The following is an 11,271-nucleotide window of genomic DNA, read 5'->3' as shown; positions in this document are numbered from 1 at the left end:
TTAAAATTAAAAATTCAAAGTTACCCGTGTGCGAAGCACGGGCCAGATTGCTAGTTTTAGTAATTTAAGAATTAGCCAGAAATGCATTTTGGTTCAAAAAACAGTCCAAGTCATTTCACCACCTTGAGTTTAGACCTCATTGTGATACAAATATCTATGTCATAATCTTTATAGATATACATTTTAGACTTACAAATCTAATCGCCACCATTCAAAATTTAGATAGTAGAGTAAAATCCAATACAATGGACACATGGAACACGAAGAAACTCAAAAATATGATAGTTGACTCAACCAAAAATCTTTGAATTTTTCACTTCGACCTGATATTAATGTACAGCAACATTCCTATAGAGAATGATGGTAATAATGAGATAAATTTGATTGAATAACATAAAAAATCTCATATATGAATATAATTTAACAATATGAATATAAATAAAATAATAATTACATGTTTTATTGTCTTAACCAAGAGTGTCAATTAGATAGCTACAAATTTCAATCTATACAAGTAAAAAAAAAATCTATTGTGATATACATAAGTAAATTCTGTTTTCACACTTATATAATTAAAAAGAACCACGCTATTTCATACACAAAAACATATAGTAATGAACTAACTTATTTTATATAATTTGGCTACAAACCATGCTAATATCCCTGGTATCAGCTTCCAGTGGCACCATGCCCCGGCTGTTGTAGATATGTTTGTAGTATTCGCTATGTTTGTAAAAACCATTTTACCATCGGTAGCCGCTCTTCATTGTCTCTCCAAAGTATGCGTCTAGATTAGGTCTTTGTTATCCTTTCAAATTAAAATTCCAACTTTGAAACTAGCTTTGCACAAGGTTCTCTCTTGACATTATAAGCTAAGTTATTGAAATATGAATCTGAAAGAGCCTACACAGATCAAAACACCAAATGCATGCATTAACCTACAGAACAGTACAGTACTGGTAAATAGACAGATTCCAACAATAAGGTTTATTTTACCTCTTCAGTTGAAGGTCTATCTTTTGATTCAAATGCAAGCATTCTTTCTAACAACCCAAGCGCTAGGGGTCTGCACACAAATTTCTTTGAGCATAAATAGTGTGGTAACACACAAATTTCTCCGGGTATTTTATATTGGAGGTATAGGTGATAAAGGCGGTTTTTGTCATTAAACTACTATGTATTATATACCTCCATGAATGTCGTAATGTCCTTCCATGTACTTATATAAATGTCGGAAGTCGGAACTATTTTAATATCAATAATTAAATAAACAACAAGAAGAATGCAATGGAGAGTTTAGCTACTACTCGGACAAAACTCAATATCAAAAGTTTGTGGTTTTCTGTTTTAAAAACAAAATACTCGATCCCATAGTTACATTGGGAGTGATAGTAATTAGGACACTACGAGGTCAAGAGTCATTACATCAAAACAACATTAAAAAATCTCTATATTATCAGCTTAATATTAACCACTGGAACCCAAAAGTTTTAGTTAGATGCTTGAATGAAAGAATTATCATAGTGAATTGCTCAATCATATTTGTTGAGATTCATTCTCATTATCAAAAAATATAAATAAAAAATGCCATGACTTTACACAATATGCCTGATTTACTATAAAAAACGCAATGATATATATTGTTATGACAATGATAATGTCGAAAAAGAAATGGCCAGCTTATCTTAACTACCAAACACAAAGATAAGAGATCTAAAATGTCATGATTTTTACACAATATGCTTGATTTGTTAAAAAATTCCAATTTTACATATATATATATATAGTTATATATATATATATATAGTTATATATATATATATATATATATATATATATATATATGAGTTGGGCTCCTTGGAGTCTTTATTATTTGGAGTACTTGGAGACCCTCCTGAGAACCATCAGATCTAAACAAAACTGTACGGCAGAGATGGGTGACAGGTGTAATTTTTTTTTTTAAATCTAAAACTACCATATAAAGTAGTAAGCATACGGTCCTGTATACAATCGTGTGTCTATCAAAGTGTCATCCCGCATAAATAGGAATCCAAGTAACAGTTACATGTACTTTGTTCCCCTAAACTTACTCTTCAAAATCAAAACCGAAGATGGCTGAAGATAAGCATTGACGACAAGCACGATTCTCGACGACAGCGGCACCCTCTTGAAAAGGAGCCACAACTCCGATATTTTTGAAAACCCTAGTGATGAGTTCAGGTCAGTGACAATTGACTTGGGTTGGGAAACAAGTAAATTGCTTTTTTTTGCTTTTAATTTACTGTTATCGTACTATATCGTTGCTTTTAATCTACTGTTATCATGCTATATCGTTGCTTTTTTTGCTTTTAATTTACTGTTATCGTGCTATTTCATTGACAAAACAGTGTTCAATTGAGTTTCTGAGATACATTATTCTTGTAGTATTAAACAACATTGTCTCCTTGTTTGTGGGTGATGTATGTCTAGGCTAATTTGAGTTACATTTATCTGTAATAGTCGATGACAATGTGCTTATTGTGTTATTATGCCATGAGTCTGTGTCAACTGCTCCTGGGTCGATTTTGGGGGACTGAGTAATTGAATTAGCTAATGATACAGGGGATAAATCAAGTATTAGAATCCGCCTTCCGTAATTAGATGTCTTCCCGTGCAATATTAGATTAATGTTGGTGAAATTTCGCCCTATATTACTATTTGAAGCGGTGTTTGGTGTATATTTGTAATTTGGTGGACAACCATATGTTTCGAAAATTAAAGTTAGTATGCAACAAATTGTACCATAAATACTTAATTATTTGACGATTGCCGTTCTTGTAGTCCCTACCTTGAGCACTCCCGCCCCTCCAGTAAAAGGTTTATATATGCCTAGCAAGATTTCTTCATCTGGCGGAGTTTTTCCTATACACTGCTCTGTTAATCAGATTTATCCCTCCTTAATCCTACCTTAGTACCTTACTAAGAACTGAGGAGACAACACACTGGTCTTTAATAGAAAAAATAGGTTGTTCATAGAAGCTATTTGTTAGTGCCCCTTGTATTATTTAAATAAGTTCTCTAATTTAATCTCTCTAACCGGTTGTATAAATGCCTTAAAGGACTGTCAAATTAAGTTACTCTAGTATCACCTATGGTAGCCTAAATGAAGCTCTGGTTGGCTTACTAGTATGCTAGCTGCAGCGTTAATTGTCTAATATATATGGCTTGTTGCAATGAAAAAAAATATTGTTCGAAATTAAAGTTATTATGCAACAAATTGTACCATATCAAATCTAGTTCTGCTCATTAACAAAACTAGTTCGTTCTTGTTCAAATTCAAATCTTATTTAGGAAACTGCTGCGCAAGGAACGCAAGGGACAGTTGAAGATGCTATCGACCAGCACTTTCAAAAAGATGTAAGCTAGAAATGTTTTAAATTTTAACATTGTACTGTTCACAAAAATTTGAATTGTAAGAATAGTTTCATTGTTTCCTAAATCAGAAATACATGAGGGACTTCCGTAAGAATCTGGATGATATGAAGAGTGCATACGAAAGATGTTTAAATAACTTTGAGGTGGTATTAGCCTTGTACCCGGGTAATGCAGAGCTTGCTAAACTACGGGACGAAAATCGCAAATTTTTTCAGCTATTTGAGGAAACAAATCCACTGTCAAAGATGATGTTGGGAGGGACAAGGAAGGTGAGGGGCAATGCAGTGGAGGAACAGGGGGACGATTGCAGCTTCGCTCCAAGCTTCTCCTTGGGACTCTGCTTGGATGGAGCACCAGCCTAAGAACGGAGAACGTATGTCTTGTTTATTTATATAAGTTAGAGTAGCTAGTGGCTGGGATAGTTTAATATGATTTAATATGAACTAGGCTGCTTGTTGTCTAATAACGTTACTTTAAATTGTGCAGGACAATCAGAATAGTTTGTTGAACAAGTTACGCGTGGTGTATGGACATAAAATCCTAACTTGGGAGCAAAACAGTAAAAGGGGCTATGTGATGGGCGGGGCTACATACTTGGACAAGGGCAAGAAGATTGTAGAATAGTTATTTATTTGGGATTTTCTTTATTGTTTTACGAGGGATTTGCTTAAAGTTTTCTTCATAGGTTCTCTGTACTTTAAAGAGAAACAATTTGTGGCAATTACATTAGTCTTGTTGATTTATGTCGTTTTAAATTGGATAGACGTTTGATATGTTAGATAAAAGCTATAGCCTCCTTTGCAGTAGTATTCTACGGCTGATATGTGGTCTTTGTACATTTAAGTTTTTTTTTTTTTAATAAGCTTTCAGAAATTGGACAGATGTTTAAATAAAAGCACTCGTCCCCTTTTGCAGAGGCTATTTTAATGCAATTAGGTTGCATTTGTACTGCTAAGTTCTAAAATGAATTCCTTGTCATCAGGCTTACAGTATAATTTTAATAAATTACTAAAACTAATACCACATCATGAACTTCTCATTTTAGAGAATTAAACCTTTAAATAAATAGCTTTTTTTAGACTGTTTAATCTTTCATGAAGGATAGTGGTGGACAAAAACTTAGTACCTGCTATTGTGGTGAGTTTGAAGCTTATATATGGAAGTGTGCCACAACAAATCCAATTGGATTTCTCATGTTTATGTTGTGAGGCACTTGACAACACTAGACTACTCCTGGGGCATCTGCATTATAGTTAAAAGACCAGAATTATCCTACGTGAGGTATTATGTTTATGCTTTCCTGCAAAATGCAATTGTGACTACTGTAGAAGCTATGAAATTTTTACTCGAGGCTGCACTCATTAGTAGATGGAAATCTCTTGTCTACTATACCTTATTAAAAGAACATGCCTGTGTTCCAAATCTTTGTTTTGTCTGTGCTGCTGTCTAGTACAAGAACAAAACTCTAAAATCAAAATGGCTACATACCAAGTCATTAAACTGCTGACTGTACTGATTTAGGGAGAATCTATTTATGGGTCAAATCAAAATGCAGCATCAGGAGCCAAGAAATACAAAATTCACACCCAACCGGATAAAATAGAATTATTATAATCAGAAAATGCTCGATATTAAACTTGTAGCATGTGTACAACTGGATGAATATGGGCATGGAGAAACACATTTTTAATTACACAAGATTATCTAGGACATTAGTTTTAATTTAATTATGCCTCCTGGTCAACCGAGGGACTGGATGAATCCTCAGAATCAGAGCTTTCAAAATGCGGGATGACATTGTCACCTGCATTGATAACACATATCAATTAAATGACATCTAACTTATGCTGCACAAGCAAAAAGCTAAGCACAACCAGGTCATCAGCACAACTTCTAACATACAGGGGTTCTAAAAGTATATAGGAAAGACTAAAATTTAAACTTAAAAACATGTGGCATGAAAATTAGGCGAAAGGAACACAATATAGTCAAACAGGCTTAACCAACCAAACTAAAAACAGACGTGCATATCTGCAATAGACTCCACAGAGAATAAAATCAACCAAACATAAAAACAAAAAAAGACGAATTCACGGATAAATGGGACCTAAATTAAGAAATCAAACAGTAAAATGATGTGGTAACAATGTTCCTACCACATGTTCTTCTAATCGGAAACGCAAAAACTAACATTTAACAACTAATCAAAGAATTCGCTGATGTAAAATAAACAAAGCGCGTTACACATACCTGGATGTATGTCTCCACCAGCCATTTGCAGATCAGCCACAAGATTCAAGCTTGGAACGAAAAAGGTAACGAAACCAGTCGATAGAGCACAGAGGAACAACATCGATAAGAAGAGGAGAACATCGCTTGTAAGCAATGATTGGTGAAATTAAGTTAAACGGAGACATAGCCATCCGAAAATGACGCCCCTGTTGTAGCTGCCGGTCGTTTTTATCTATAAAGATACAGTACAGATACTATACACCTGTACATATACGGCTGTTTATACGGAATGTTAAAGCAGATTTTCTTTTATTTTATAAAACTGAATTATATGAACCGTTGGATTAACATCTGATTAAGGGCTTGGATGGAGGTCTCCAAGTCTCCAATAAAATACAGTCTCCACTGAACTCAAACCATATATATATATATATATATATATATATATATATATATATATTTATATTTATATTTATATTGTTCTGACAACGACAATGTTGAAAAAAATGGTCAATTTATCTCTATTCTAGATGAGACTAACTATGTTGGAGAAGGACTTCATCTGCTTCACAATCTATATGCATAGTGTAGTACACGGTGTTAGCTTAGGCATCAACACGATACTGAGTTGTCTTATTATTATTTCGATTACAGAATTTTATTTTGTGCATATATCAGCATTCTCTTCTCTTCAACTCTCACGGCTCGTTTTTTTCTCATCCATAGTATAAAGATGTTCACTCATATCAAGTAAGGGTTCCACAATATACTCCTTTCATAGAATTATTTACTACCATTGCTTCGAAAATTGAATTTAATTTGTATTAGCAATGTGCATGGATTTTAGGTCCACCGCCAATGGATCCAAAAAACATGATGGAAGTTCTTCCATGACTCCGCAAATCACGAAATATAAAGTATCTCAACGATCTCGCATATGATAAGATAGATAAGCAGATATGGTTAGGATCTTTTCATATAGCTGAAGAGGCTTCACGGGCTTATGATTTTTGCTTCATTTAATGTATATGGCCCGGACTTGCCAGGTAATTTCATTAATGAAAAAAGTATTGAGGTTGATAGTGAACTGATTGGTGGTGAGAAATCTGCTACTATTCTACGAAATAAATAAATAAATAAATAAATAAATATATATATATATATATATATATATATATATATATATATATATATATATATATATATATATATATATATATATATAGAGTGGGGTTCTATGGAGGATAAAATAAAGTGGAGACTTGGAGTCCCCTCTTAGAGCCATTGGATGGAAACAAATCCTGCGGTCCATATTAAATCAAGATAACAGTTGCTTTAATTGTTTTTTAAACTAAAAAGGAAAATACACACGGACTGTATACAGTTACGTATGTCCGCATTAAGTGGTAATCTATATCCCGCAATCATCTCTCCTGCGAAACCATAGTGCAAGGTATAATCCAGTACTTTCTTTGTTCTTCGTAGTACATTGAATTTGTGTTGACTGGCATTAGAGAAAGTAGTGCGGAACAAATGACAACAGAGTCGAAAATGGGTCTGGGTATGCACTTGTGTCTTCTCTTTATTTATCTCTTTATTTAAGATCCGATCTGAGTTAGATAAATGGTGTTCTTTCTTAATCTGAGATTACTAATGCTCTGAAGTGGGTTGATTAGGGCCGATTGCATTTTTTTTTGGTTTGGACATAAAAGGGATTGCATGACAGTAATGGCACTTCATCCCTTTTTTAAATTGTTGTCATGTAGTGTTTTCCTGGTTAATTAATAATGAATTTTATAAATGTGCAGAACATAGGTTGGTGTTACATGACAAATTTATGTTCGCTCTTCAGATGCAATTCAATTTTGTAAAGGTTCTATACATTGTTGATGCGAAACATTTTCCATTTTTGGGTTTTAAATCAATGTTAATCTAATGTTTGAAAGATCAAGATGTGCGGGACAATAGTGTTTTCTGTCTGGCACTAGGTTATCTAACCTTGTTTTTCTTACCAAGTTGAATGCGTGGGTGGAACTTTTTTGATGTTTTTTTAACAGGACACAAAATAGGTCCTGCATTCTTAACGAAGAAGCTATTGAACCAGCAGATAACAAGCTTTCTGAATGAGTTTTGCATTCGAAAGTGTGGATTTGTTTTTGCGAGATTAAAGTATAATGCAGTTTCGTCTTGAAATCGTTTACCAATTTAAGTTTCACACGTTGCATTAAAGATTAGTGTTGGTGGATTTAATATCATGTATTTATGCTCCTTAAGTGCTTTAAATGTATATCAATAGGAGTAGGTTTTTTGACAATAAGACAGTCATCGGTTTATCTTAGGTATTTGATTCTGTAGATTCCTCGCTTTTGTTACGTGTTCTGCAGATCGAATGAGGAAGTCCTGCAGTTTAGATGTCCGCAGTCCAAGAATGAATGATAATAGGCTGAAAAGAATGGAGTTAAGCAAGGGAGAAGACGAATTTGTTACTTTGGGGAAGAATATTGGCAATAGTGGGAATAAAAGGGCAGTGTTGGAGGGGAGTATTGTTCGAGCACAATCTTCAGTTAGAAGAACACGTGAAGGATTATTTTCGACAGTGAGTAGTAGTGTGGCTCAACGAATTTAAGAGGTAAGTGTTGTAATTTTTGAAAGATATAGGGTAATTTCTTTTGAAATTGCTTTGTAATTTGTTTGCTTGGTTCCATTAGTTGATTGTTTATAGTCTTGGTTAAGTTCTTAAAGTGTGGTCCTAAGTGCTTTGATATTTTGTGCAGAACATAATTAGTTTATATATACTTTGTTGTTTTACAGGCTGATATGGTTGTTGTTCAAAAGAGCACGCAGAACTGATCACGATCAAGAGTTATTGATCGGCGAACAACTAAGAAGTACTACAAGGGGAAAAAGTCAGATCATATGAAGGGTGCATACAGAAAAAATTTCACCTTCAATCATGACAAATGTCCTACTTAATCTTTCAGAGGCACAGACAAAATGGGTGAAAATCAGAAAAATGTTCTCCACAAGCTCACCGTGCGCTTACCTTGAATTATCTTGTTAAGTATAGTATGTGCAAATTGCACCAAATGTGAACTGGATGATTAATAATTCGTAGTGATTGTAAATTTAATTTGGATGTGTCGAACAAGTGACACTGCACTAAATTTGGATAATCTGAATTGTTCAGCGTTATTTTTATATTAAGTAATTTGGATTATACATTTTAAGTTTGATTTCTTTATTTTATCTTTCGTGAATAAGGCTACTTAAAATTCTTCATTTTTATATTCTAAGCACCAAATCCTCAGATCCTTCTGAGAAGGTCATACTGTTCCTCTAATCCTCGTTCAAGCTCTATAATTTGAAGTTGCTAATTTAGCAATATGTTGTGCAAAAAAGCAAAAAATATAGAGCATGACTTTTATTTTGCCATTTTCAAATGAGTAATGCAATTTTATACTATCTTTGTAAAGAAGCTGCATAACATTAGCATAGTAACACATCTTTTCAGATTTCTGATGGGAAACTATCTACATGTCTTGTCATGATACATGTTATATTTATCGCACTTGATTGAAATGGGAATCAAGAAAACGTGGGAAGCCTAGCAAAATTGGTCTGCGCAAAAATCTACAAATTCATGGTCTTCCACCACTAATAATTATATTTCACAACCAAGGACAAAAGGTTTTCTTTTAAAAATGTCAATTTAAAAAGTAACACTGACAAAAAATATGCAGCCTAGGATTTAGATACATTTTCCCTTTTGTACAGATACGAGCATTGTGCCTCGCAATCTTGTTGCCTGTTCTGCATTTCTTCGTCCCCCGGTTCTCTAAAGAGATCTTGCGGCTACTTTTTATCCTGCTTCCACAAGCTTTGTTCCGACTTATATTAGGATTGCTTACAGATATTTCAGATGCAGGACGGGGCCAATAAACTTGTCGGCCTTATTGGAACTATTATTTAGATTGCATGAACCTTACTTTTCAGAAAGTGACAAGTGAACTGACTTCAGTCCGGCAAGAACAATATCAACGCACTCTTCGTGGGAGATGGGTCCAAAAAGCACTTTCTCGTCAGCGCTGAAAAGAAAGTAAATCATATATTTGGTCTTGATTTTTCTTATCCTGCTCTTGAGATCAGCTACTGACTTGGCCTTGCTTACTACAGACGATTAATTATCATCTTCTTTGAGAAAATCTGATGCATTCATCTTCACACTCAAACTTGAAACCTTGCTTTACAAACAAGAATCGTATAACATAAATAAACTCAAAGTAATCATCGATTTAAAGTCGGGATGAAACAAAATATATTAATTCTATAAAACAAACAATCCCTCCAGAGTAAAATTCATTTAGGCAATCCAACAAACCTGATTGATGATCGTCAATGACCATATATATTTGTCTCTCACGAATGAAGAATAATGAAGATAAAATATAAAAGAAATCAATGGCTGTACAATCTCCAGGAGATCGAGTGCAGAACAAACCAAGCACATACATGGATAAACTTGAGCATACTGTACATGTCAATTAACCAGTAACTGAAATCCTATAATCGTGTAGTGGTTGTAACTGCACATTAATGTAAATTCTATACGTATAAACAGAAGAGGAATATACGGTATGAATTACAGAATTTTATTGAATATTAAAATTAAAAACTGGCAAATAAATGCTAGCCCTTGGATTAAAATAGAATGGAAGGTAGATGTTGTGTACTCCAGTACTCCAATCAATTAGTGTCCTCCAAATAACTTTTCTCTCTCTCTCTCTCTATATATATATATATATATATATATATATATATATATATATATATATTTCTGTGGGTACTCTTAAGGATCCTGCTACTATGAGAACATCAAAATGGCCAAAACCTTTTCATCCTATTGAAGAACTGGTAGTGGAAGAATATCGGTGTAGCTAGTTAAGGTTTTATATATCAAGGTCTTCATAATTTCCTTATATAGTACTCCTTCATAATTTGGGATCTATCAAATGATATATTAGGTGGAGAATTGGGAGGTTGAAAGGCTGACCTAATATTTGGCCGGGACTGACATATCTAATTATTAACCATGATTTTAATTTAAGAATCAACCAAATTTGGTGGCCAGCCTTTAGAATTCTAAGAACTACTATAAGCTTAGCCCATATTTTCTTTCCGTTTCTCAGAACATGACGTCTTCCCGTGAGCCCATCTTTTCTTTCCATCGTTCATAACAGGACGTCTCCTGGTACCGTGTTTGGTTGTAACATGATTTAACAATTTGCCATTAAGATGAGCTCGAAAGCTGAGCAAGTATGGTTATAGATTTGGAAATAAATATTTATAATATGAAAAAAATTATTTGTGAGAAAAGAATACAATTTAATAATAAATTTTTGTCGAAACTATTTTAAAAAAAATACACAAGAAAAACAACACTTCGTAATCTTAATGTACGAAGAACAGATCTCCTAGTAATTCATTTCTAAAACTTTTGGTACTTGATGGTACCTCATATCATCACATCATATCGTGACCTTGGGAGGAGACCTCATCAAGGTGATATCTAGGTCAAACAATTTAGCAGCATACATTAGAAAAGTTTGCAGCACTTGAACCCTAGCT

The 11,271-nt window shown here is 33.7% G+C and overlaps 3 long non-coding RNA genes across 3 annotated transcripts; 2 read left to right on the top strand and 1 right to left on the bottom strand.

Annotated features, from left to right (window-relative positions):
* Positions 1-2,014: 2,014 nt before the first annotated feature.
* Positions 2,015-4,220, top strand: LOC135149335 (uncharacterized). The gene is made up of 4 exons (XR_010287745.1): positions 2,015-2,220; positions 3,331-3,396; positions 3,483-3,787; positions 3,901-4,220. It is a non-coding gene; the product is annotated as an uncharacterized LOC135149335 (long non-coding RNA).
* A 787-nt stretch (positions 4,221-5,007) lies between these two features.
* Positions 5,008-5,872, bottom strand: LOC135149336 (uncharacterized). The gene is made up of 2 exons (XR_010287746.1): positions 5,665-5,872; positions 5,008-5,218 (listed from the first exon to the last, which is right to left on the bottom strand). It is a non-coding gene; the product is annotated as an uncharacterized LOC135149336 (long non-coding RNA).
* A 1,174-nt stretch (positions 5,873-7,046) lies between these two features.
* On the top strand, positions 7,047-8,869 carry LOC135149337 (uncharacterized). Its single transcript, XR_010287747.1, has 3 exons — positions 7,047-7,207; positions 8,031-8,275; positions 8,458-8,869. It is a non-coding gene; the product is annotated as an uncharacterized LOC135149337 (long non-coding RNA).
* Positions 8,870-11,271: the final 2,402 nt, after the last annotated feature.

The sequence above is a fragment of the Daucus carota genome, chromosome 9, assembly GCF_001625215.2.
Source record: "Daucus carota subsp. sativus chromosome 9, DH1 v3.0, whole genome shotgun sequence".
Lineage (NCBI taxonomy): Eukaryota > Viridiplantae > Streptophyta > Magnoliopsida > Apiales > Apiaceae > Daucus > Daucus carota.
The sequence above is the reverse complement of the archived record's forward strand: the minus strand, read 5'-3'. Positions and strand labels throughout refer to the sequence as shown.